Source organism: Plectrocnemia conspersa, unplaced genomic scaffold (assembly GCF_051122295.1).
Source record: "Plectrocnemia conspersa isolate PC_06_02 unplaced genomic scaffold, ASM5112229v1 ptg000010l, whole genome shotgun sequence".
NCBI lineage: Eukaryota > Metazoa > Arthropoda > Insecta > Trichoptera > Polycentropodidae > Plectrocnemia > Plectrocnemia conspersa.
The window spans coordinates 6,286,044-6,307,700 of record NW_028277174.1 but is presented as its reverse complement, the minus strand read 5'-3'; the positions used below and the strand labels follow the sequence as shown (position 1 = coordinate 6,307,700).

At 29.9% G+C, this 21,657-nt stretch overlaps 1 long non-coding RNA gene, 6 other non-coding genes and 1 pseudogene across 7 annotated transcripts; 5 read left to right on the top strand and 3 right to left on the bottom strand.

Annotated features, from left to right (window-relative positions):
• The first annotated feature begins 12,395 nt into the window (after positions 1-12,395).
• On the top strand, positions 12,396-12,501 carry LOC148230503 (U6 spliceosomal RNA). The gene has a single exon (XR_015811250.1). It is a non-coding gene; the product is annotated as a U6 spliceosomal RNA (small nuclear RNA).
• Positions 12,502-12,549: 48 nt separating this feature from the next.
• LOC148230502 (5S ribosomal RNA) lies at positions 12,550-12,668 on the bottom strand (annotated as a pseudogene).
• Positions 12,669-13,359: 691 nt separating this feature from the next.
• LOC148230501 (5S ribosomal RNA) lies at positions 13,360-13,478 on the bottom strand. The gene has a single exon (XR_015811241.1). It is a non-coding gene; the product is annotated as a 5S ribosomal RNA (ribosomal RNA).
• Positions 13,479-15,327: 1,849 nt separating this feature from the next.
• LOC148230500 (U2 spliceosomal RNA) lies at positions 15,328-15,520 on the top strand. Its single transcript, XR_015811245.1, has one exon. It is a non-coding gene; the product is annotated as a U2 spliceosomal RNA (small nuclear RNA).
• On the top strand, positions 15,328-17,270 carry LOC148230499 (uncharacterized). Its single transcript, XR_015811061.1, has 3 exons — positions 15,328-15,536; positions 15,641-16,163; positions 16,434-17,270. It is a non-coding gene; the product is annotated as an uncharacterized LOC148230499 (long non-coding RNA).
• Positions 17,271-17,319: 49 nt separating this feature from the next.
• LOC148230498 (5S ribosomal RNA) lies at positions 17,320-17,438 on the top strand. The gene has a single exon (XR_015811236.1). It is a non-coding gene; the product is annotated as a 5S ribosomal RNA (ribosomal RNA).
• A 485-nt stretch (positions 17,439-17,923) lies between these two features.
• On the top strand, positions 17,924-18,042 carry LOC148230497 (5S ribosomal RNA). Its single transcript, XR_015811243.1, has one exon. It is a non-coding gene; the product is annotated as a 5S ribosomal RNA (ribosomal RNA).
• Positions 18,043-18,090: 48 nt separating this feature from the next.
• Positions 18,091-18,196, bottom strand: LOC148230496 (U6 spliceosomal RNA). The gene has a single exon (XR_015811249.1). It is a non-coding gene; the product is annotated as a U6 spliceosomal RNA (small nuclear RNA).
• Positions 18,197-21,657: the final 3,461 nt, after the last annotated feature.

Sequence of the window (21,657 nt, the reverse complement as noted above, 5' to 3'; positions counted from 1 at the left end):
GATTCGTTTTTCGCCCCTTTCGCCCGCCCGAATAACACGAATTCAATTTGCGAAATTCTCGCATACCGAATGTGTGGCGTGGCGTGGTGTGGCGTGGGGCGAATGTGTATGTATCTGTGTGTCATGAGTGTTTGTGCGAGCGCGCAAACATGTATCGACGCCCATCACGACATGCGCCATCGAAATTTATTCTGAACGCGGTACACAATTCACGCAAGACGTATGATGTCCGTAATTTAGAACAGTGATGCGCAATCTTTTGCGGGCGCGCACTAAAGTATTCAAAAGGCGCAAAGGGTTTACGCGACGTGCGAGAAAAACGTAGGCCGTTAAGGGTTGGGCTGATACAAAATAGCCAATTGAAATGACTTTATCTACATTCATAATTAATTGTAAATATACGTATTACATTGACATTATTTACATACACTGAAACCTCGGTTTGCGAGTGTTTCGTAACACGAACAAAAATTGACTTGATACACGAGCAATGTCTTGCAATACGAGCAGTACGTATTGTGTCACTTTCTCCTACACTGAGCTGATGATTATTCTTACAGTGAAGACAGTAAGAATAATCATCAGCTCAGTGGTAATTGTGGTAAGAAATAAATGCTTCTCTCATTGTCAAATTTATATCGCAATGTCACGAGCGGAACATTCAAATCATCTATAATATACACCGACAGATGAAAATATTCCAAGAAAAAACTTAAGCATGTACATATTGCATCAAAACGCGGTCAAGTTGTGTAAAAAATATAGTACTTATTACAATAATATTAAGTTTAGTCATGATTTAATTGTTAATAATTTAATTGAAAATAATTTAATTTACAAATAATAAAAAATTATATATGTATAAAATATATCTTATACAAATCATGATGTATGTATGATCTTACATATTAAATAATAAAAATCCTTTCAAGCACTACTAACTTAAATTAAATGTATTTTTCTTGATTGAAACGCTTCTTTCAATTCTAAATCACCCATTCTCAGTACCATTCTCAATCTCATTCATTTCATTTTCACATACAAAGAATACAGCATCGTCTACGACTTTCCGAGCGTCTCGATACACATTTCATAACAGCGTTAAAGTTAAAAGTTTTAAGTTTTAGAGCCGATTCCGAACAAACAAAACGAGACGAACGTTCAATGGCTTCTCCGATATCGCTTAAGAAAATTGTTTCATAACTGAAACCGTAAATCTTCGACGCTTCGACATCTCGCGATGGAGAGATGCTGCCTCAATACATACGTACACGCGAATTTATGTGTGAGGAAAAAGTATTTTTCATACCTAAGCGAGAAACGAACCCCTGTTTGAGCATATCAATAAAGCTGATTGTGAAAATATACGCAAACATAAACTGGTTTCGTCCTTCAAATTGATTACTCCAACGTTATCGATAATAAATCGTAATCAATACATAGCAAGTGGTAATTAAAATGCAATCATTCAACATTTGCCACAATTTAATTCAGATTTATTTTTAATTAAATACTATATAAAAATTGTAATTTATATTGTATTGAATTTTTTTTTGTGTGAAAGTTTGCTAGCTGACAGTAAAATATATCGTCTAGCTTAGCATATTCGATTTCACTGTTTTATTTTTATATTTTATTCGCTACCAATCTTTGATAGTAGATGCATTTTAGTTACCATTTTAAATAATACCAAGATTACCAAGAGAATACTTATTTCTGCTTAAAGAAAACCGTAGTCTAATTTCTTTGACGGATTTTTCAGCCGCCAATTGTCGTCCTTATTTGTCCCTAAGGAAGAACATGGTACGAGAGGTAAGTGAGGACAATAATCAAGATTTGGTGAAGGAACATGGCCCGAAGCTGACCAACGAAGAACTAATAGATCTACATCGCGAGCATCAGCACGAAACTACAGAGTAAATATCTGGGGAAGAGGCGAAAAAGGCCGAGAATCACATCACTTCAAATGAGATTAGGAATATTTGTATAATGTGTAAAACAGTGCAAAATTTAGTGAAAAAGTACCATGCAGTATCAAATTTCGGTTCCTCAAAAGGAGACAAATGCAAATGTCATGGGATAGGTTCCTATACCCTATTTACGTTAACACAGTCAGTTCAATATCTATATATTTCATCAGTATTAAGAAAGAGATGGCAAGTTTCGGTTTACGCCCCTACTATTAATTTTAAGGCACGCGATAAGGATATATTTTCGATATACTTATCATTACTCTGATTAATTGATAAATATAAAAAATATAGTAATGATTTTAATTTCTATAAATGTGTTCTAAATATAAACAGGAGTAATGATAAATATATCTGTCAACACAAACTTGTCATATTATTCTCAATTATGAATAATGATGAAATGGATAGTTCTCGAACTGACTGTGTTAACGAAAATATGATATAATTGAAGTTCCATGAAAAGAAAAAGATTTCATTGCGCTTTCGTTAATAGTCAGCAGTGATTCTGATATGAATTATTATTAATTCGGCTATTATATAATAAATTTACATAATAAAAAATATATGTGAATTTTGTATTAATTATTTTTATATGAATTTTTGGGTTTTGGAACGAATTAACCTAAGAATTAACCTATCTCTTATTGGGAAATACGCATTGATATAAGTGTTTTGCAATAAGAGCACATTTCCAAAATTAATTATACTTCTAAACCGAGATTCCACTATCTGTGATATTTTTTGGCACCCAACAAGCAGAAATTTTACGGTAATATTTATGAAGGACATTTATTGACATAATTTGTATTGCTCAACATAATTTTTTTCTAATTTTTTTCAATATTTTGAATATCGCTTTTTTCTGCACAATTAATTCAGAGGTCATTTTAATCAAATAAAAAGAAATAAGAACTCGGTTCAAAAGTAAAGCATAACAATAGAAGAGAGAGCTTGTGACTAAACAAATGTGTTAATAATTGTTATTATTTTACGGACTGCATATTAGCACTGCCGTCTCAAAGCGTTAATCACCCGTAAAAACTACTATTTGTTTGCAAATATATGCGATAGACAATGCCTTCTACCTTGCGCAAAAGGACCATTCTTATTTCAACCCCTTTGTTAACGATCTTTGCTAAGCAGCCATCTGAAAGTTTTATTTTTAAAGCGCATATTTCGTGGGTGTGTTCAAGAAGCGATGCGGTTGATCCACCAACATCCTCATATGCGATTAACTAGAGCTGTCTCAAACCAACAATATAAAATATGTGACACTTGGTTACAGAGGAGCAGACTATAAGGCAGAGAGAGAGAAAGAGAGAGCGGTAGTGGATACTCATGCAGCATCACAAGATCAAATAATGACAGATCACAGCAGGCAATAATTCAACTCGACACTCCAATGAAGACTTTCCAACTTTCAAGACCAGCTTTTTCAACTCTACCGTTTGATAACGACAGCTACATTTCCATATATGTGCAGTATTTTATATATACTTTTCAAACTAAACCGTTACTGTCTTTTCCGGCGTCTATTTTATCTGCAAATTCACACTCCTTTGGCCTTAAACATCGATTTTTTCAACATAGAAATATATGTATTTCTTATTATCATATTTTTTAATAACTTAACGAATATATCATTCACAATTATTTGACATTTGAATAGTTGAAAATAGCGAATATTTAAAAACTTAAGTCATATCTCTAGCACGTCACGCGGACCTTATAAGAAATAGCAGTGTTCCCTTTCGAATTAAAAAATTGTTTCCATCTTTATTAGCATTCTATCTTTACATCGCGAATATTCCCCGTACTTATTGACTCTTTTTAGAGTTCAAACCACTTAATCGCTTGATATTCTCATTTGAATAAGTAAAATAAAGCATCCGTAACCACTGATCTATAACGCTGCTTTAAGAATGTGATATTTTACTATTTTTGGTAATATCTTACGATAGATGTTTCAAACGTGTCCAATGTCGTAATAGCAGTTTAGTAAACCTCGATCGTAGCCTATTTCTGTATAATCTTACCGATATATCAAAATCGCCTTCCTAATATCAAATTATATTTTATTTATTGATATTATATAAATTTTATATTCTCATCACGTCCGTAATAACTTACCGATGTATACACAACAACAAAAAAAACGTTATTTCGTATTGTCTTCAATTCGAGACTGACTTATATGCGTATCGAAATGCCCACAATATATCTTCGTAGATAGGCGCGCGTCTACGCCGTAGACTCGTAGTCCGAAAGGACAATATTTATGTTTTATCATCGGTTCAGATATTTATTCTCATTTATTATCCTGGGTGGAATTAGGGCTAAGTCTTGATCTTAAGTACTGACCGAGGGGGGCAGGAGACCAAAGACCTCTTTAAGTCCAGAGAGTGCTGCGGGAGAGGGAAATATAATGCATTAAATCCACATATAACCAAAAACAGACATAACGGGGGGTCAATTGCCGAACAAAACTGAAGCGAAAAAAACCACACACACACATACAGAAATAATAAAAGGCGAAATAAGGAGAAGAGACAAAGAATGGAAACAACGAAAAACTAAATTACCTTTCTTCTCTCCCTGTCTCTCGCGCTGTGTCCGCATATGGCCCTCCCTGTTGGGAGCTTCATACAAAATGCAGGCCATTTCTCTCGATTATTGCGCTAAGTCTTCTCCCTCCACCCAAACCATGAAAAAACCCTTCGACCTACCCGACCCCATCGTCAGAGTTAACCCCCGGCCGCCCAACACCCACTGAATAACCCTCGGCGCTAAGTAAGGTCCCGCGATGGCGGACGTTTATATAAATATTTATGTTTAATAACATTAATACGTTTTCCAATATTCTCCTGAAACCAATCTCTCACTGTGGACAAGGCGTGACACAAAATTAAATGCACGTAGATCTTTAAAAAGCAATATAAAGTGTTTACAAATATTACAATAATTCATAGTCGTTCTTAAATGCTCACATCACCCAAAGAATATACTGTCATATAGTATAAAACCATCTAATCTTAATATTGTTTAATAAAAACAGTCTCCTAAATAACACTATTCAAGTTTTAATTTTTTTACACTGATAAAGAAATTAGTGCTAAAAAATAATATTATAAAAGATTATGCATTAGCTGAAAATCTTGCGATATTTTTAATGGCATTAAGATGCTATGTTTTATATATTTTAATGGAACATCATAACGAACCGATTGGCAATTATTCGCCAAAACGAAATCCGATCATTATTTTAGCATTTATAATATATAAGTCGTTCGATTGTTCATGCGAATTTGTGCGTAGGTATTTCGCGTAAGGGGTGGACGGGCACATATGTCTCGGAGGGTGCTTAAACAGAAGATGGAGGGTAGTTAGAGAGAAGGGCACAAAACGACAATATACATATATACCCCTTCCATTTACGTGGATAGTACAAATGAGACATTTTTATACGCACATATATAAAACTGATATAAAAATATAACAAGAAAAATAAACACTATAAGGGTGTCTCAAAATTTAAAAATCAATAAACATAAACATTAGACATTAAATCCAAAACGCCAATTAAAATATAATAAAATCAATATTAGCAGTAAAATTTATTTATAACATATGATTTGGTCAACTAAAATTTTTATTATTGACAACATGATTTTTATAATAAAAAAACGATTCTTCTAGAGCAAATTGCTGCAAAATTACGAGAGCTATGATAAAGCATGGAAATTTAATGGATTTATTATTTTTTATTCCTAAATTTTAGATTTGCTTGTAAATAAATGCTTTTATTAAATTAATTATCTAAAACATTTATTTGCATCTTAATAAAATGAATTGCATTAAGATTTTTATTAGTATTTTAAAAATAGATATCCGAAAAAAATACTAAATAGTTTTATAGTTATCAAAACTTGTACATAAAATTTAATTTTAAATAAATAAAAATTAAAAAATCAAAACATTTAAACACAGTTAGGTAAAATTTGCATTTAAAAAAAACAATTAAAAATTATTTTTGATTAACGCGTCCAAAGGGTTAGCTTGTTTTAGCACTTATATTATAATAATTGTTAGATTGTTTCAACTTTGACTAAAATTTAATGCTTATTTCGTATTTATAATCGTATATTTCCAATTTTAAATGACACAATTTTTCATGTACACTGAGGATACATTACCGTATATTTTATATGTATTAAGAATAAATAATAATAAAAAATGTTATGTACTCCTATTTTGGAAAATGTATATTCTTCAATAAATATAATACTCAACAGACAACATCACAGCTTATCTGCGATTCACTGGAGTGATAACTTTAAAATAATAATTCGAATAGCAATATTAGCTACCACCAAAATAGATTTATATTTTATTCACGAATATATTATATAAACAAGATATACATAAACGCTGATACTAAATTAATTTATCTGAAATTCCCTACCATTTGCCTTAAAACTACATTAAGATGAAGAAATTATTTTATTAGATGAAACTAATCACATAATAAAATTCACCAACAGTGTAATTTTGCGTACTTCAATTTCTATTCCAATATATTATAGTTTTTAAACTTCTAATTTAAATTGATAATCTTTTTTATTCAAATGTTAACGCCTATTACTTACTATTTTAATATTAGCTTTCGTCCATTTACTTTCCATAAAATATATAAACTTGACAATTTGAAACTAAAGTTTTATATATACATATCAGAATTTCATAATAATAAAAAAAATATAACATTAAATTCATTATAAAAATGATGCAGATTTTCAAGTAGTGTGAATAAATGGATAACATTAAGTAAAAATATTTGTTATCGTTTGATATGTAGGATATAAATATAAATTTAATTCCATATAATTTGAGTTCTATATAAGCCCAATAATCATTTAAAAATAATTATCTAAATATATATTAGTTAATAAAACGTTAGATAATATTTAATAGTCTGAAGTTGAATTATATTTTTATAATATTAAATTAATTTTAAATATATTGTAAATAAATGATTAATATATAAATTATTTAATTTAAATATTAATCATCTATTCAAAATTCGTGGCATAACATGACATCTATATTTTAGATTCGAAATTTGTATATAAAAAACGTAAAAAACACTAATATAAACCCAAGTTTCAAACCAATTTCTGATTTTTTTAAGAAACATTTTATTAAATGTGACAAATATAAATAAATTGCTAAATAAAATAAAGAAAGTAAATTAAAAAAATATTATTTATATCTATAATAAATATTAAATTTATCCTCACAAATAAATACGCGTTTTTTATTTTTTTTAATACAATATAGTAAATTAGAACTGCTGAATAATCTATATTTATTTATTTATTTTAGGACCGGTAAATTTATATCGTAAACAGAAATGCATTTGTGTAGGAGTTATCTGTGTTTGTGCGGGGGTGGTTAGGTGTGTGGGTGGGTGGGATGTCCCTCGATGTGCACAATGGACAAATCCGGTCTGCTTTGCGCACTACCCCCCAACCCTCATGCACGAACCCTTTTTACATACAGATATGTGTGGAAATTAGCAGTGAGGAGGGTCGAGAAAAGGGGAGGCGGCCGGAAAGAGCGCATGCGCCCCTGCACACCTCCTCGCTAAATATTCCGACAAAATGGCGGACGAAAAGTAACGAAAGCACCCCGGGGACAAAATGGCAATAATTATTTAATTATAATTATTTTTTTAATTAATTAACTTATTTGTATTCCAATTGGTCGGGTTAATTTTATCGCAGATTGTATACGGCTCGCTATAAAAAAAGTATTTTATAGACGGGTTTTATCGTAACGCTTTGTGACGACCCTGACCTTTTAGGGTTGGGATTTTTATGTGCAATATAACGGTTCGTATATTTTCGGGAATTTGTTTAGACGCTTTCGGATTTGTGAAACTTTTAAATTAGCTGCAAAACTCGGACGTAAAAAAAGAATAAACACAAAAATCTAATATATTTTATTAAGTAATTAATCATCTAATCTTTACAAAACCATAATAAACTCATTATAAATTGTATTATACTTATTGTCAAATATATCTTGTAATCACTAATGATTTTTATGTTCGATTAAAATTTATAAAAGTATTATTGAGAGTGTGGAGGCTGATTTATTTAGTTGACCACGAGCTATGTGACACATTGGCAACACTGTGATTGAGGATTGCAATAATACCAGAATTTTCAATACCGATATTACCAGTATTGACACTATTATTATTATTATAATTAATTGCCTAAAAAATAATCTGAGTACCACTCGCATAATTCACGGTGTTTATTGATTAGCAAAACTAAAGTATTTGAATACCCTGACAACTATTGTTTCAATATATTATATATTTTAATTAAAACACTTTCATTAATTATAAAAATTAAAATTTTTGAAAATGCGCCAGATCTTTCTTCTTTTAGAAAAATAAATCTAGATTACATCAACATTTGATTGACCGCTTCTGGATGCCTCCTAAATTTTTATGTATGCTATAGTACCACTTTGTAGTTAATTCCAATTACTCATTATTTTTTGTCAGTTAAGAATATCATAAAAAAACTTTATGAGAAAGGACTGCATTGAAAATTGTAAGCCTGTTTGTTAAAAATGCGTCATATTTTTTTTAAAAACAGATTTATATGACTTATGATTAGGATACTTATGTGATAGCGGTGTGATTTATTTACGTTATTTTAATTTAATTATTGCACACTGAATATTTATTTTAGAATATCTCAATAATATTAACTTTCAATAATTAAATTTAAATTATAAATGTGTATGTAAATATAATAGAATAAAAAAACGTAAATACTGCATATCCTTTTAGTCCTAGACAATCTGTCCTAACATATCCGATTTTTTCAAATTATCGATTTGCATTTTTTTTAAATAAATTACGTAATAAGTGGTTTAAAATTTTGAAACTTTTTTTATGTACTCTCATTGGTGTACCTGCTTTTGTTTTTTCTTTGCCAGCCATCCCTATCAAAAAAAATGAGCCGCAGCTTCACAGTCATAACAAAATTACTGGTATTTTGGGTGTATATTTTTTTATTTAAAAATTAAGCATTTAATAATGTTACTTAATCACTATATCACATGGCAAATAGTGGCGGTGAAAGATATGATATCAACAAAAAAATATCTAATAATCAAAGCATATTAAAACAGTTTGGTTATATTGTAAAAAATATAAATGTTTTAGTAGAATTGATAAACGCTGACCTGTAAGTAATATGTATTGCAGCAACTACCCTTCATTCTCGCTCCAAAGTCAAAAAACTGATGAATATTTTGTTCTTACAATAGACCAGCGAAATGACACTTAAAATTCCATTATGCTTAAGATTACTGACTGTTTCACAAACAGATAAAAAGAACAGTGAAAAGTGCTTATTTGAGCAAGTAGAAAAAATTCGAACGCCATGCACCTATTAACAGTAATAAAATATTATTTGATAAAACAAATATTCTCAATTCTCTGACAACATATTTTAGAAGCCAGTTCAACGCCGTAGACTTACTATACTTATTTTTGACTTGAAACTACACTAGAGTTAGTACACAGCCCTGAACTTGCTACCGGTGGAGCTTACGCAGAATTATTGTTATTAAGTTGTAAAAACGATTATTTAATATACGATTAAAATTTATAATAAAAATCATAAGCTATGTAAATAAGAAAATAAAGGTTATTTAATATTTAACAATTAAATCAAGGCCAGACAACGTTATAGATCGCGTTAGGGATAATATTGTATACACTAGCGTTTGTCAAACTGAGGTTAACGTATTTTTTCAATTGGCTCAAGATCAACATGTGATTGCGGCGTATGGGTAGATTAACCCCACAACATCGCGCAAATATAGACAAATAAAACCGAGAAAATATTACACAAGCGAAATAAACAAATATTTTAGTTTTATATTTAAATGCTTCTTTGCACAAAAACATTTAAAAAATGTTAGTTCTCACGGAATCTCAGATACGGTTGCAGCACAACCAAGGAGGCGAACCATTTAAAATAAAGTGTTATAATGTAATTTAAAATAAAACGTATAATTTCAGTTAGTATAATTAGGTGTTAGTTGTCTATTTATAGAAATTAAATTTAAATTGCATGCACATCATGTAGTTATCCTATTACAGTCTCTTTCACCCAAAAGTTATTCCATCTCAGTTTTAAAAATAAGCATATAATAGGAATTCGATAAAAAATGTTATTATGTAAGGTTTGATATAAAATAAGCAATACATATTAAAATAAGCTTACCAAATATTAAAAATAATTTAACTTGATAATATTTTTCATATGGCACTCACTTCTCATACTTTTTTTTAATTTCATACACTATTTCTCATTGTTTACACACGACAACCACACTACACACCGTTCAAAAACGCACTGCTAAATCACTTCCATAAATATCGAACGCGATCGTTGAAATCAATAACGATTCATAACAAAAAACTCATGTGAAAACGAAAGGTGTGTGCCTACCCCAAAATTATTGATAAAAAAGCACCCCTTCATATTTCATAAAAAAAAACACACTTAAATGCCTCTTTCGTAAATATAAAAATGTGAAATACTTAGATTTAGTTTAAATTGCCACTTCCAAAAGTTTCTCAATTAATTTAATATAATTTACTAATTAAAAAAAACTAATTAATGCGTCCTGAATACAATTTCTCGCGTATAAAAAACGAAGTTCACCGACAGCTGCCGATATTCGAGAGGGTAGATCGAAAAAAACCATAGCCCTCAGAAAAAATCAACCCGCGAAATCGATCGTGCAGTAATAACGAGCATGACATAAAACGCTAACCGATTTGTTCGCCAAATCAATACACAAAAAATGTAAGCGTACACTAGGGATGAAAAAACCATTAAACGCGACAAAGAAACACATAAAATCTTTGTACTCGTACCCCGCGAGCTTGGGGTGAAAATCACCTGGTAAACCTAAAATTTAAGAGTGTTCTATAAATTTTTAGAGTCTATAAAAAATCATATAGAACATAGATTTGCAAAAATAATCAAATATTGAGTAAATTGATAAACTCCATAAATATCAACTATACGGGAAGGACCAATAATGGTATGGTTTATTTATTTAAATTCATGTACAGATCAAAACAGCTTTACGCCAATACTTTATACATTAAAAAAAACAATACATTATAACAAAATATATAAAAAGCTTAAATATGATATATGATACATTTACAGAACAATTAAATAATTTTATATTCAATATTGACTCTAACACACTTCGTCCACCAACTATGAATACTTAGATGAGAACAAATCAGTACTTTTCGACAGATGGTTTAAAAGTCAGATAGTTGTGCTTATTGGGAAGTTATCTAATACTGCTGTTCGTCTTTGCGGTACTTGAAACAATACTCGGAAACGCAAGCGCTGATAATTATGTGGCATACAAAAACGAAATTCTTCCAGAATCACCCGATTGGAAATATTTCCTACCAGTACTTATTAGTAAATGTCTGGCCGATTAAGTGTTAAGAACACTCGTCGACGCGACTCAAGTTTATCATACTCCATCTTACCTAGTAGGAATTTTGTGAGAAATAAAAATAGATAATATGTATATCCCTCATGTACGAGAATCTGAGAAACCTTTATTGGACATTTTCTATTAAAAGTAAGTCGGTTGCATTATTTAGCAACAAGATCAGAGAAGCATCCTCGATGATACAGTACACTACAGGTGATTATACAAGGTACACAGCTTCTCAATTGATATGACCAATTACAATATCTAAGTTTTATTGCATATGATTACTAAAGGTTAATGAAATTTATTTACTTCTTCATATAGGACACTCAACTCAACAATAAAGAAATAATGCAATTTTATTTTAAATACTGTTTTCATTTCATATCCTGTATTTTTCTCGTGCAAAATTTTCCCAATTTTATATAACGTATATTAGAAGTTTTACAGTTGTGCCTTCAGTGGAATTATCAAGTTTTATTGTTTTCTATAATATTAGTTGCTATTGTAGAAATATGAGATTTTAATAGCAAACATAGCATAGATCGTCTATTTTAATATATTTATTATTAATTTATTTAAAATATTTTTAGAATACATAATATAATAACTTACTTTTATATATTTATATACATATTCATTTTAAGAAAATTATATTTTATATAAAATAAATATATAGAGCCATCTTACGTAAACAATACAAATTAATATGATTTAACCAAGATATATATTAATAATCACAGTACATATTATTGCAACTTATACGATAATAGGTGGCAGCACGATCGAACGTCCAATTTCGCAAGCAGAGTGCAAATTTAAACTTGGTATATATACCCAGTCCAGTACGCGACATTTGTCCTGCTTCGGCAGGACATATACTAAAATTGGAACGATACAGAGAAGATTAGCATGGCCCCTGCGCAAGGATGACACGCAAAATCGTGAAGCGTTCCACATTTTTTTGACGTGTTTTTTCTTGAAGATTTAGAAAAAAAAGGAAAAATGTAATGGCCAACGACACCCGGTGTTCTCAAGCGGTCACCCATCCAAGTACTGACCGGGCCCAATGCTGCTTAACTTCGGTTATCAGACGAGAACCGTTGCATTCAGCATAGTATGGTTGTTGGCGAAGGCAGTTCTTGGAGTTTGCAAATTCGCGTCTAAATTTATTTACAACGATTGATAATTAAAATATATTTTAACCTTTTTTCAAAATTTGATAAAGATTTACAATTAGTTCAGAAAAAAATAATAGCTAATTTGGACCGACGTGCTTTAAACCTTCAAAATTATTATAAATTTGCTTGATCTCCCAACCTCGTTATAAAGAGCAGGCTTTGAATTTACATACATTTTAGCCGGAGTCACGAAAATCAACAGACTTTCTTAAATATGTTTTTTATAAAAATTTATTAATTTTTTTTAAATTATATAATGTTTTTTTAATTAAAAATATTTTGAAAATATCATATCAACAGCAAAAGAGTAAAGAACTTATGGTGACCTTCAAAGGTTATTATTTCTTAATCTTCTTCAATAGCAATATCTGCAGCCTAATAATGCGAAACATTGGCAACATGTCGAAGCAATACGCTGAAACTTTTAAAAAGTATTTTAGAGAAACAGCTTTAAATAGTGAATTTACGTGTCATAGAATCTTACGCGGTCTTTCATATGCCATTAAAATATCAACAGTACATACATACAAATTAGCGAACTGGATGACTCTTATGATAATTATTTTTATTGGAATAAAAATTTGATTTTATTTAAAATAGAAAATTGCATAGTTTTAATAATCAGCAAAAAAAACAGTGGGGGCCAACGACACCCGGTGTTCCCAAGCGGTCACCCATCCAAGTACTGACCGGGCCCAATGCTGCTTAACTTCGGTGATCGGACGAGAACCGGTGCATTCAGCGTGGTATGGTCGTTGGCGAGCGTTGAACCTTATTTTTACATCTCGTTTATCATTCCATGATCGTTACAATAAATTAGATCAGCGGTTCCCAACCTGTGGTACGCGAAAAATAATTAGTAATGGCGAACATAAAAAGTAAAAAAAATCAGTCATAAAAATATCATTTAAACTATTGTATTTTTCTTAAATGTAATTTTTCAGAAAAGCTTGATGACGATCTTTAATGTTAATGATAAAATTGAAAGTATGATGAAGAAATTAGATTTTTGGAAACAGTGTATCGAAAACAATCAACCGGAAGTATTCGAAACTCTAGATACTTTTTTGTTTAAAAATAAGGTTAGCTTGTCTCAAGATTTACGAGAACATTTAATAGTTTATTTAACAGGATTAAAATCGTCTTTCATGGGGTATTTTCCAAAACCCGAAAACAAAGATAATAATTGGATTTCAAACCCCTTCTATGCAGAAAGCTTCATCGTTATCAATAAAGTGACATCAAGTGACAAAACTATACAAGTAAAATTCGAACGAAACAATCTAATTTATTTTTGGTTAAGCATGGATAAAGAATATGAAAAATTTTCTGAAAAACCTCTCAAATTCTTATTACCGTTCACTAGTACGGAATTATTAGAAAAATCTTTTTCTTCATATGTTTTTTTAAAAAATAAGTATCGAAACAAATTTGACGCAGGTGTAGATTTAAGGGTATATCTCACATTTTTTTAACCAAATTTCAAAAAATTATCTTCTTTGAAACAAGCACAAGGATCTCATTAAATTTATTTTGCTTGTATTATTGTGCTTATATTTTCGTCAAATTTGTTTAAAAATTAAACTAATAACTTGATAACAATGTATTATAATCTTAAGTAACACTTTCATAACTATTATTTCCGAAAATAAATATAAAATTTCGCTAATAAAAATATTTTTAAATACAATTTCATTAATATTATTATATTTAAAATTTTGCCTGAGGCGCTGCTGTAAATTTGTAAAAATGAAAGTGTAAATTATCTCGTTTTCATCAGAAGAATTCTTACGTTTACCGTGTTTAATTTATTTTATATACATATATTTTCTATTAATATCGGTAATTTTTGGAAAAAAATTGTCTGCAACGCATTTAATTTTTTTATACAAGTAATCTAATTTAATTCTATGTAATTTTTTTTAATAAAAATTAGTTATTAAAAAAATACTTCTTTAAATGTTCTGGTTTTGAATTTCGACAAGAAATGAGCTTCGGCACCTTTTATTTTAAAAAAAAACATTGTGATATCTAAGGTTCAAATGTCTCATTTATATCAGAAAAAATAAAACCTTTGGTATTTTTTTTAAACTTAAATAAATGAGTACTGGGATATATAGTAGCCCTATAAAATTTAAAATGCAAATGGAATAACAAATTTCTCGAAATACAATAATTTTTACGAAGTGGTACAATTAAGAGTGATGTACTACCAAGTGGTACGCGAGACAAAAAAGGTTGGGAAACGCTGAATTAGACCATCGAGTCAATATTATTTTTACACAATTCCACTTATTTATTATTATTTATTAGGTAACTAATATTTCTCATTAAAATAACTAAATATACCATCTTGCGATTATGGCAAAAATGTAAATGTTTAAGCAACACACATGAAATTAAATTTTTATTATTATTTATTAATTTTTATTTTTTAAATATGTCAATAATTTATTTCGAATCACATACAATGCGTTTTTATTATGCGCTAATAAGAAAAAAATATTCAAAGTTACATAACGATCAATAGATGGCAATACAGCTATACGATACTCGCAAGCGTCGAGTACACTGGGTGCTTTATAAGCTAAATAATAACCCTACACTGCATCGCTTCTCGGCCTGTTGGCTAAGATCAAAGTGTAGTATCTGTTCTTATCAGCTTAATATCTGATAGTTCCCGCATTGCGGGACCAGTATATTAAACTGATTTTTGGAAAGTGACGGGATGTTCGGGGCTTGCTCCACTCCTGTCGCGGGTTGGCCCGGCATTGCAGTGCCGCCGGGATCGGCCCACTTATATAATCACAATTATTCGGTACATGAACGACAAAACTTATCGTTGCGTTCGATTGTTAACTTAGAAACGTACATATAGAATATTTTCATGATTGACATTAACCTGGATATCGCTTTCTTCAGGAGCCGCCTAGACACCTAGAGTGTCACACTTCATTCACCATCGCGAAGTTTTGAGCAAACCAAATTTTAGTGGCATATGCAATAAATTAACATTCATCCCAACAGCTGCTTACTCTTTCAAGACACACATTTATGTAGTATACACATCCATCTAGCTTGTGTATCAAACTATTTACGTATTTTGTTTAAAAGTGGAAATATTTACTAAAATTGTTTTGAAATACATATGTTGTTATCTTGAAATCATGATAAATTATGTAACTTTAAGTTCTATCGAATTAGGTTGGTGACATTTGTTTGGACTGCGATTGTTTTAGTTTTAAACTACTAGATTTACTACATCTTCATAGTAAACCAGTTCCATAACCTTTATCATTACTGTATATTTATTGGTTGTATTAAAATTACCATATTCATCATTATCTGATATTATGAGATTGTGTAGTTATTGAAAAATATCAGTATAATAAATAGGATTGTCGTTCCTTTATTTTATAGTTTATACCAGGGCTGTGGAGTCGGAGTTGGAGTCGCGGAGTCGTGGTGTTTTGGCCGGAGTCGGAGTCGGACTCGGAGTCGTGAAAAATGAGCGACTCCGAGCATTTTTTTAAATTATGAATTTTTAATTGCGTAATAATGAATGTGTATAGCGTATGAATATTAAGCGTGTAGAAAAACACCAAAAATACCTGATAAAATTAAACTTTTGTGAGTCGGAGTCGGAGTGGAGTCGTGTTGTTGGTAAATATAAGAATCGGAGTCGGAGTCGTGTTTTTTTTTAACGACTCCACAGCTTATACGAACGATCAACGTTGCTTTAAAGAAGTGTTTTGTTTGTGTAAATCATCCAACATGCTACATCTGCCAAACATAAATCAAAACATTTTGGTCACAAAGTGCACCTATGGCAGCTTTTATTGGTTGTAATGATGCTGCATTATTAGATATCCTCTCAAACTCACAATCTACAAAGATGATTTCTGAATTTATATCTATAAGAGCCTTTCTTACACAATTTTTCATAATAACAAAACTGTTCCATGTTGTTTGACAATCAAGAATTGAATAAAGTTACAGCGAATATATTTTCTGGATTTGTAAAAGTTATCATTTACCAGTGGATTACAAAGTTATTTTTCGGGGTATTTGCAGGTAAACCGGTTTATCGGTTTGCCAGTAATGGATTAGCTATTTGATATACCTTGTTTAACCAAACAATTTAGAAAATTCCAATAAAGTTACTATTAGTGTCGCAAGATGGCACTACAAAAATATATTATTTACAAAATATATTTTCAATAAATATAGTACATTTACATATGTACTCTTACTATTAAAATAGAAAATCAATATATAAAAAGGCTATCTGTCTTATTGTCACAATCATAAAATGCCGATTTTAACGTTTTTCATACCCATTGTATGCAATTCAAAATAAATTATTAAACTTTTTTCTTAATAATTGTAATTACACGGAACAATTTACTAAATAACATTTACGTTATGGACATTATCGCACGATGGTATATTTATCTATTTTACTTTCAATATATTATGTTTTCTACTGAATAAAATAGTATTAAACAAAAGGAATTACGTAAAAATAATAGTAATTCGATGCTGTTTATTGTAACAATCATTAAACGATGAATGAGTAGTAAAGTTAATGCCGAATACTTGCCAACGACCATACCATGCTGAATGCACCGGTTCTCGTCCGATCACCGAAGTTAAGCAGCATTGGGCCTGGTCAGTACTTGGATGGGTGACCGCTTGGGAACACCGGGTGTCGTTGGCCCCTATACTTTTTTGCTTTTATTAATACCAAATTATCCAGTCAATGTTTGTAGAATAAAAATTTTGTCTGGTTGAATTTAGTTTTGAAACGGTATGTTTGACGGAATTTCACATGTAGTGTGTGTTTGTGTGAGTTTTCAAAAGCTGGACATATGCATGAATGGAAAAAATGTAACTATTAATATACTACAACGGTTGAAAATATTATCAGTTTTATTTACCACGTCAAAGGTGAGATATATTTGAAGCTGTTTATTTGCCCATATATTTTCCCACGCTCTATCTATAGAATTATAGTGTAACATTTGACAAATTTTAATATAATTTGGAAGGTTGCAAGCACATCGGTCCAAATTATCCACTATTTATTAACTGACTATTAGTATATTATTATAAAATTTTGAAAAAAGTTAAAAATATTTTTTAATTGTCAATTGATGTAAATAAAATTTAGACGCGAATTTATTAACTCCAAAATCTGCCTTCGCCAACGACCATACCATGCTGAATGCACCGGTTCTCGTCCGATCACCGAAGTAAAGCAACATTAGGCCCGGTCAGTACTTGGATGGGTGACCGCTTGGGAACACCGGGTGTCGTTGGCCATCCTCATTTTTGATTTTTTCTAAATCTTCTAAAAAAAAAAGCGTCAAAAAAATGTGGAACGCTTCACGATTTTGCGTGTCATCCTTGCGCAGGGGCCATGCTAATCTTCTCTGTATCGTTCCAATTTTAGTATATGTCCTGCCGAAGCAGGACAAATGCTTTGTATTGAACCGAGTATATATATCTAGTTTAAATTTGTATTCTGCTTGCGAAATTAGATGTTCGATCGTGCTGCCACCTATTATCGCATAAGTTACAATACTATATACTATGATTATAAATATATCTTGGTAAAATCATATTATTTTGTATAATTTACATAAGATGGCTCTATATATTTATTTTATAATAAAATATATTTTTCTTAAAATTAATTTATAAATATATGCATACATATTATGCACTCTAAAAGTATTTAAATAAATTAATAATAAATATATTTAATAATAAATAAGTAATTTAATTTATTTTATCTTGATGTTTAAATTTTACTATTAATTTCGTTGCTTGTTTTCACTTACCTATTTGTAGTAAATAAATAAATTATCCTCAATAATTTAACAAAAATAATAAACAGCATGAAAATGATACTTAAACTCCGGACTTTATTATATAAATTCATATTTCTAGGTTTACTGTGGGTAAAATTAAATAGTTTTTTGAGAAATATAAACTGCTCTAATAGAAATATTTTTTGATACATTTTTACATTTTTTTGAAAATGGTCCAAAAAACGCCAAGAATTAAAATATAGAATAATCGTGCATTATATTATTGTATATATAATATGTATATTATGTTAATTGATTAGGAATACTTAAGTGGAATATAAAGTAAATATTTTAATCTAAAGATCTGTGTGCTATTGATTGATATGATAATTTATATGAAAATAAATTTTAAAATGCGCAATCTCATTTGCCAAACATTGACAAATCAACACCCATAAAAATGTTGATATGGTGTTTCGAATAAACAAAGCAATTAAGATAAAAGTTACTATAACATTCACATCAGTATTGCTTTATCTGAAATGCCAACAAAAAAAGTCATCATGAATTTACGACTTTATCTTACAAGTGTCTGTGCAAAATTCTACCTGCACATCGTGACACTTCCCCGAATAGATTATTGACTTTTGTCAAGCCACACGCAGAGCGAAATCCTTTTTATCCTCACCCAAGAAAACAATTCTTCACTGCCACTATTCATAAAATCTTAATCTTTCACTTTGGACCACGAACGACAATACTTTTAATGACGCTCATAAATCAAGGGGACGACAAAATGTCATTATAACCACCTTCTGCGTATACGCCCTGGTTGTCCAAACAATTTCTAAAATTACCTGTACCCAGAAGTATGATTAATAATCTCACATGCTGATTCTGTACTGCGCTGGCATCGGTAATCTGAAGCTTTATGTAAATTAAAAAAGGCAGACACCACCCAGACTTGAGTTTCGTGATCAACTTTTTTTGCACCCCCATAATCGTTTTGCTTAACCCGATTGTTTACTTTACCTCTCGTTCTCTTCTCGACGATCAATTTGAAGCAGCTAGAGCGGGATGAATATATGATCAGTTTATTGAGTAAATTGTATGGGTTTTCTTCTCCATCGCAATTTTTTTATAAAAGAACCTCGGGCAAACTCACCTGTATTTTACTCATTCCGAACGTAATATATCAATCATTATTAAAATTAACGAGCTGTGCAAACGAGGAAAAATGCAAATAACGATAGGCTGTTCCAAAAAAAAAATCAATATTCAAAACTAGTTATTAATAAACCATACGATAAGTTATAATTAAACGAGAGTCATCAATTTTTTATATACCAAACCAAACTAACAAACATAGGCGTATCTAATTTTATCATATGCAATTTATACATATTAAATATTGTTTCTATTTAAATTGTTTTTTTTCAATACACATGTATGTATGTACATATAAACATATGAGATTTTTTAAATTAAAAAAAGTCACCAACCCAAAACCAACATATGCCTGAGGCTTTGTTAAGTTTGTTGAAAGTCATAAGGCCTTAAATATAAATAATACAAGTTTTATACAAAAAATGTTAATATATTTTTTCGCAATTTTAAATGCATTAATACATATTATTTATTTTTAGCACTATTTAATTTAATTATCATTAAATTTTGGTATTATAATTAATTTGACTACACATAATAATATATTTTATATGTATTTAAAATTAAGAAAAAATAAAGATAATAAAATGTATTTACAAAAAATATACATATACAATTTGTTATATGGAATTTAAGCCATTCTCCATTACAGGTGCATAAACTGGGAACGCCTCCTCGTTGGAAACATTATTTGTTTAGCTGGCCAAAGGTATACTAACTAGCATTGGTCGCAAACATTTTTTTCCGTTATGAAACTTTAGAATAAATATATTAAATAGTATTGTTATCATGATAACATTTGTTTAATCTTTCGTTGTAACCTAACAGGCATAAGCCCAATGCATTACAACGTGGTAAATCAATCACACAAAACAATAGCTAAAAATATATTAACCACCAGTCTGGGAATCGGTGATGTCTATATAATTAACTATAAATTATTATGTATAGTTTACTGTCAATGGATGACACTTTGCAGCTGAGTTTGGATCTTAATAATAGCGCATTTTTTTTTACTTGAATTCGTGGCCTCTGGGTTATTAATTCAGACTAAAAATTACGCTATTATAGCCTAAATTCCAGAATACATATGTATATTATATATAATGGTTGTGGATACATGTGGGTTTTGTGACGTGTATAAGCTTATGTGACGAATTAAAACTAAATAAATACGGAAAATATAGAATTCTCGATGTTATATTAACCAAAATACATTTTCGGTAAAATATTTTCTAACGGAACGCCGTTATACTTAAAAAAATCGTTTTATAATTAAATATCAACATCTATATGCGATAAAAAAATCATTTTTCATAAAATATTGCGAATCTTGAGAATGGTACGGACTATTTCTGCCTGAATGTTATGTTTTAACGCTTTGAGCGGTATCGCCGTACATGTACGGTGGTCGATTCCGCACTGTTTTGAGATACCCCAGATAGTTATTTATTTACATATATGAAAAAAAACATTATATGTATTTATATAGGATATTTTTTTTAATTTGGTATTTATTGTAAATAATTTTAACAGAAAATAATAGCAATTAATTAAATAGTACGAAATAAACATAACAAAAAATATTTTGTTTTAAACGTGAAATGGCGTATGTGAAGCTCTTACAAAAATATTATCTAAATATATTTTTAAAACCAGGTAATTAATTATTAATATTACGTAATAAAATTATTTTTACTAATTAATTTCTGCCAATAATATATTTTAAATTAAAAATAAAAATCTTTACCTCTGATAAAAGTATCTGCGCAGCTTGAATTTTTTTATTACATAAGCTGTACATATGTATGTATATGGGGATATAAGCGATTAACAAAATTATAGTTTAAAAATATTGTTTTTCTCTGAACCATTTCGAAACGTAGTTCGAAACATTTATTTATTGAACATATAAAAAATGTGTTCGTGCGCCAGCGATTACAACCCCTGCCCAGT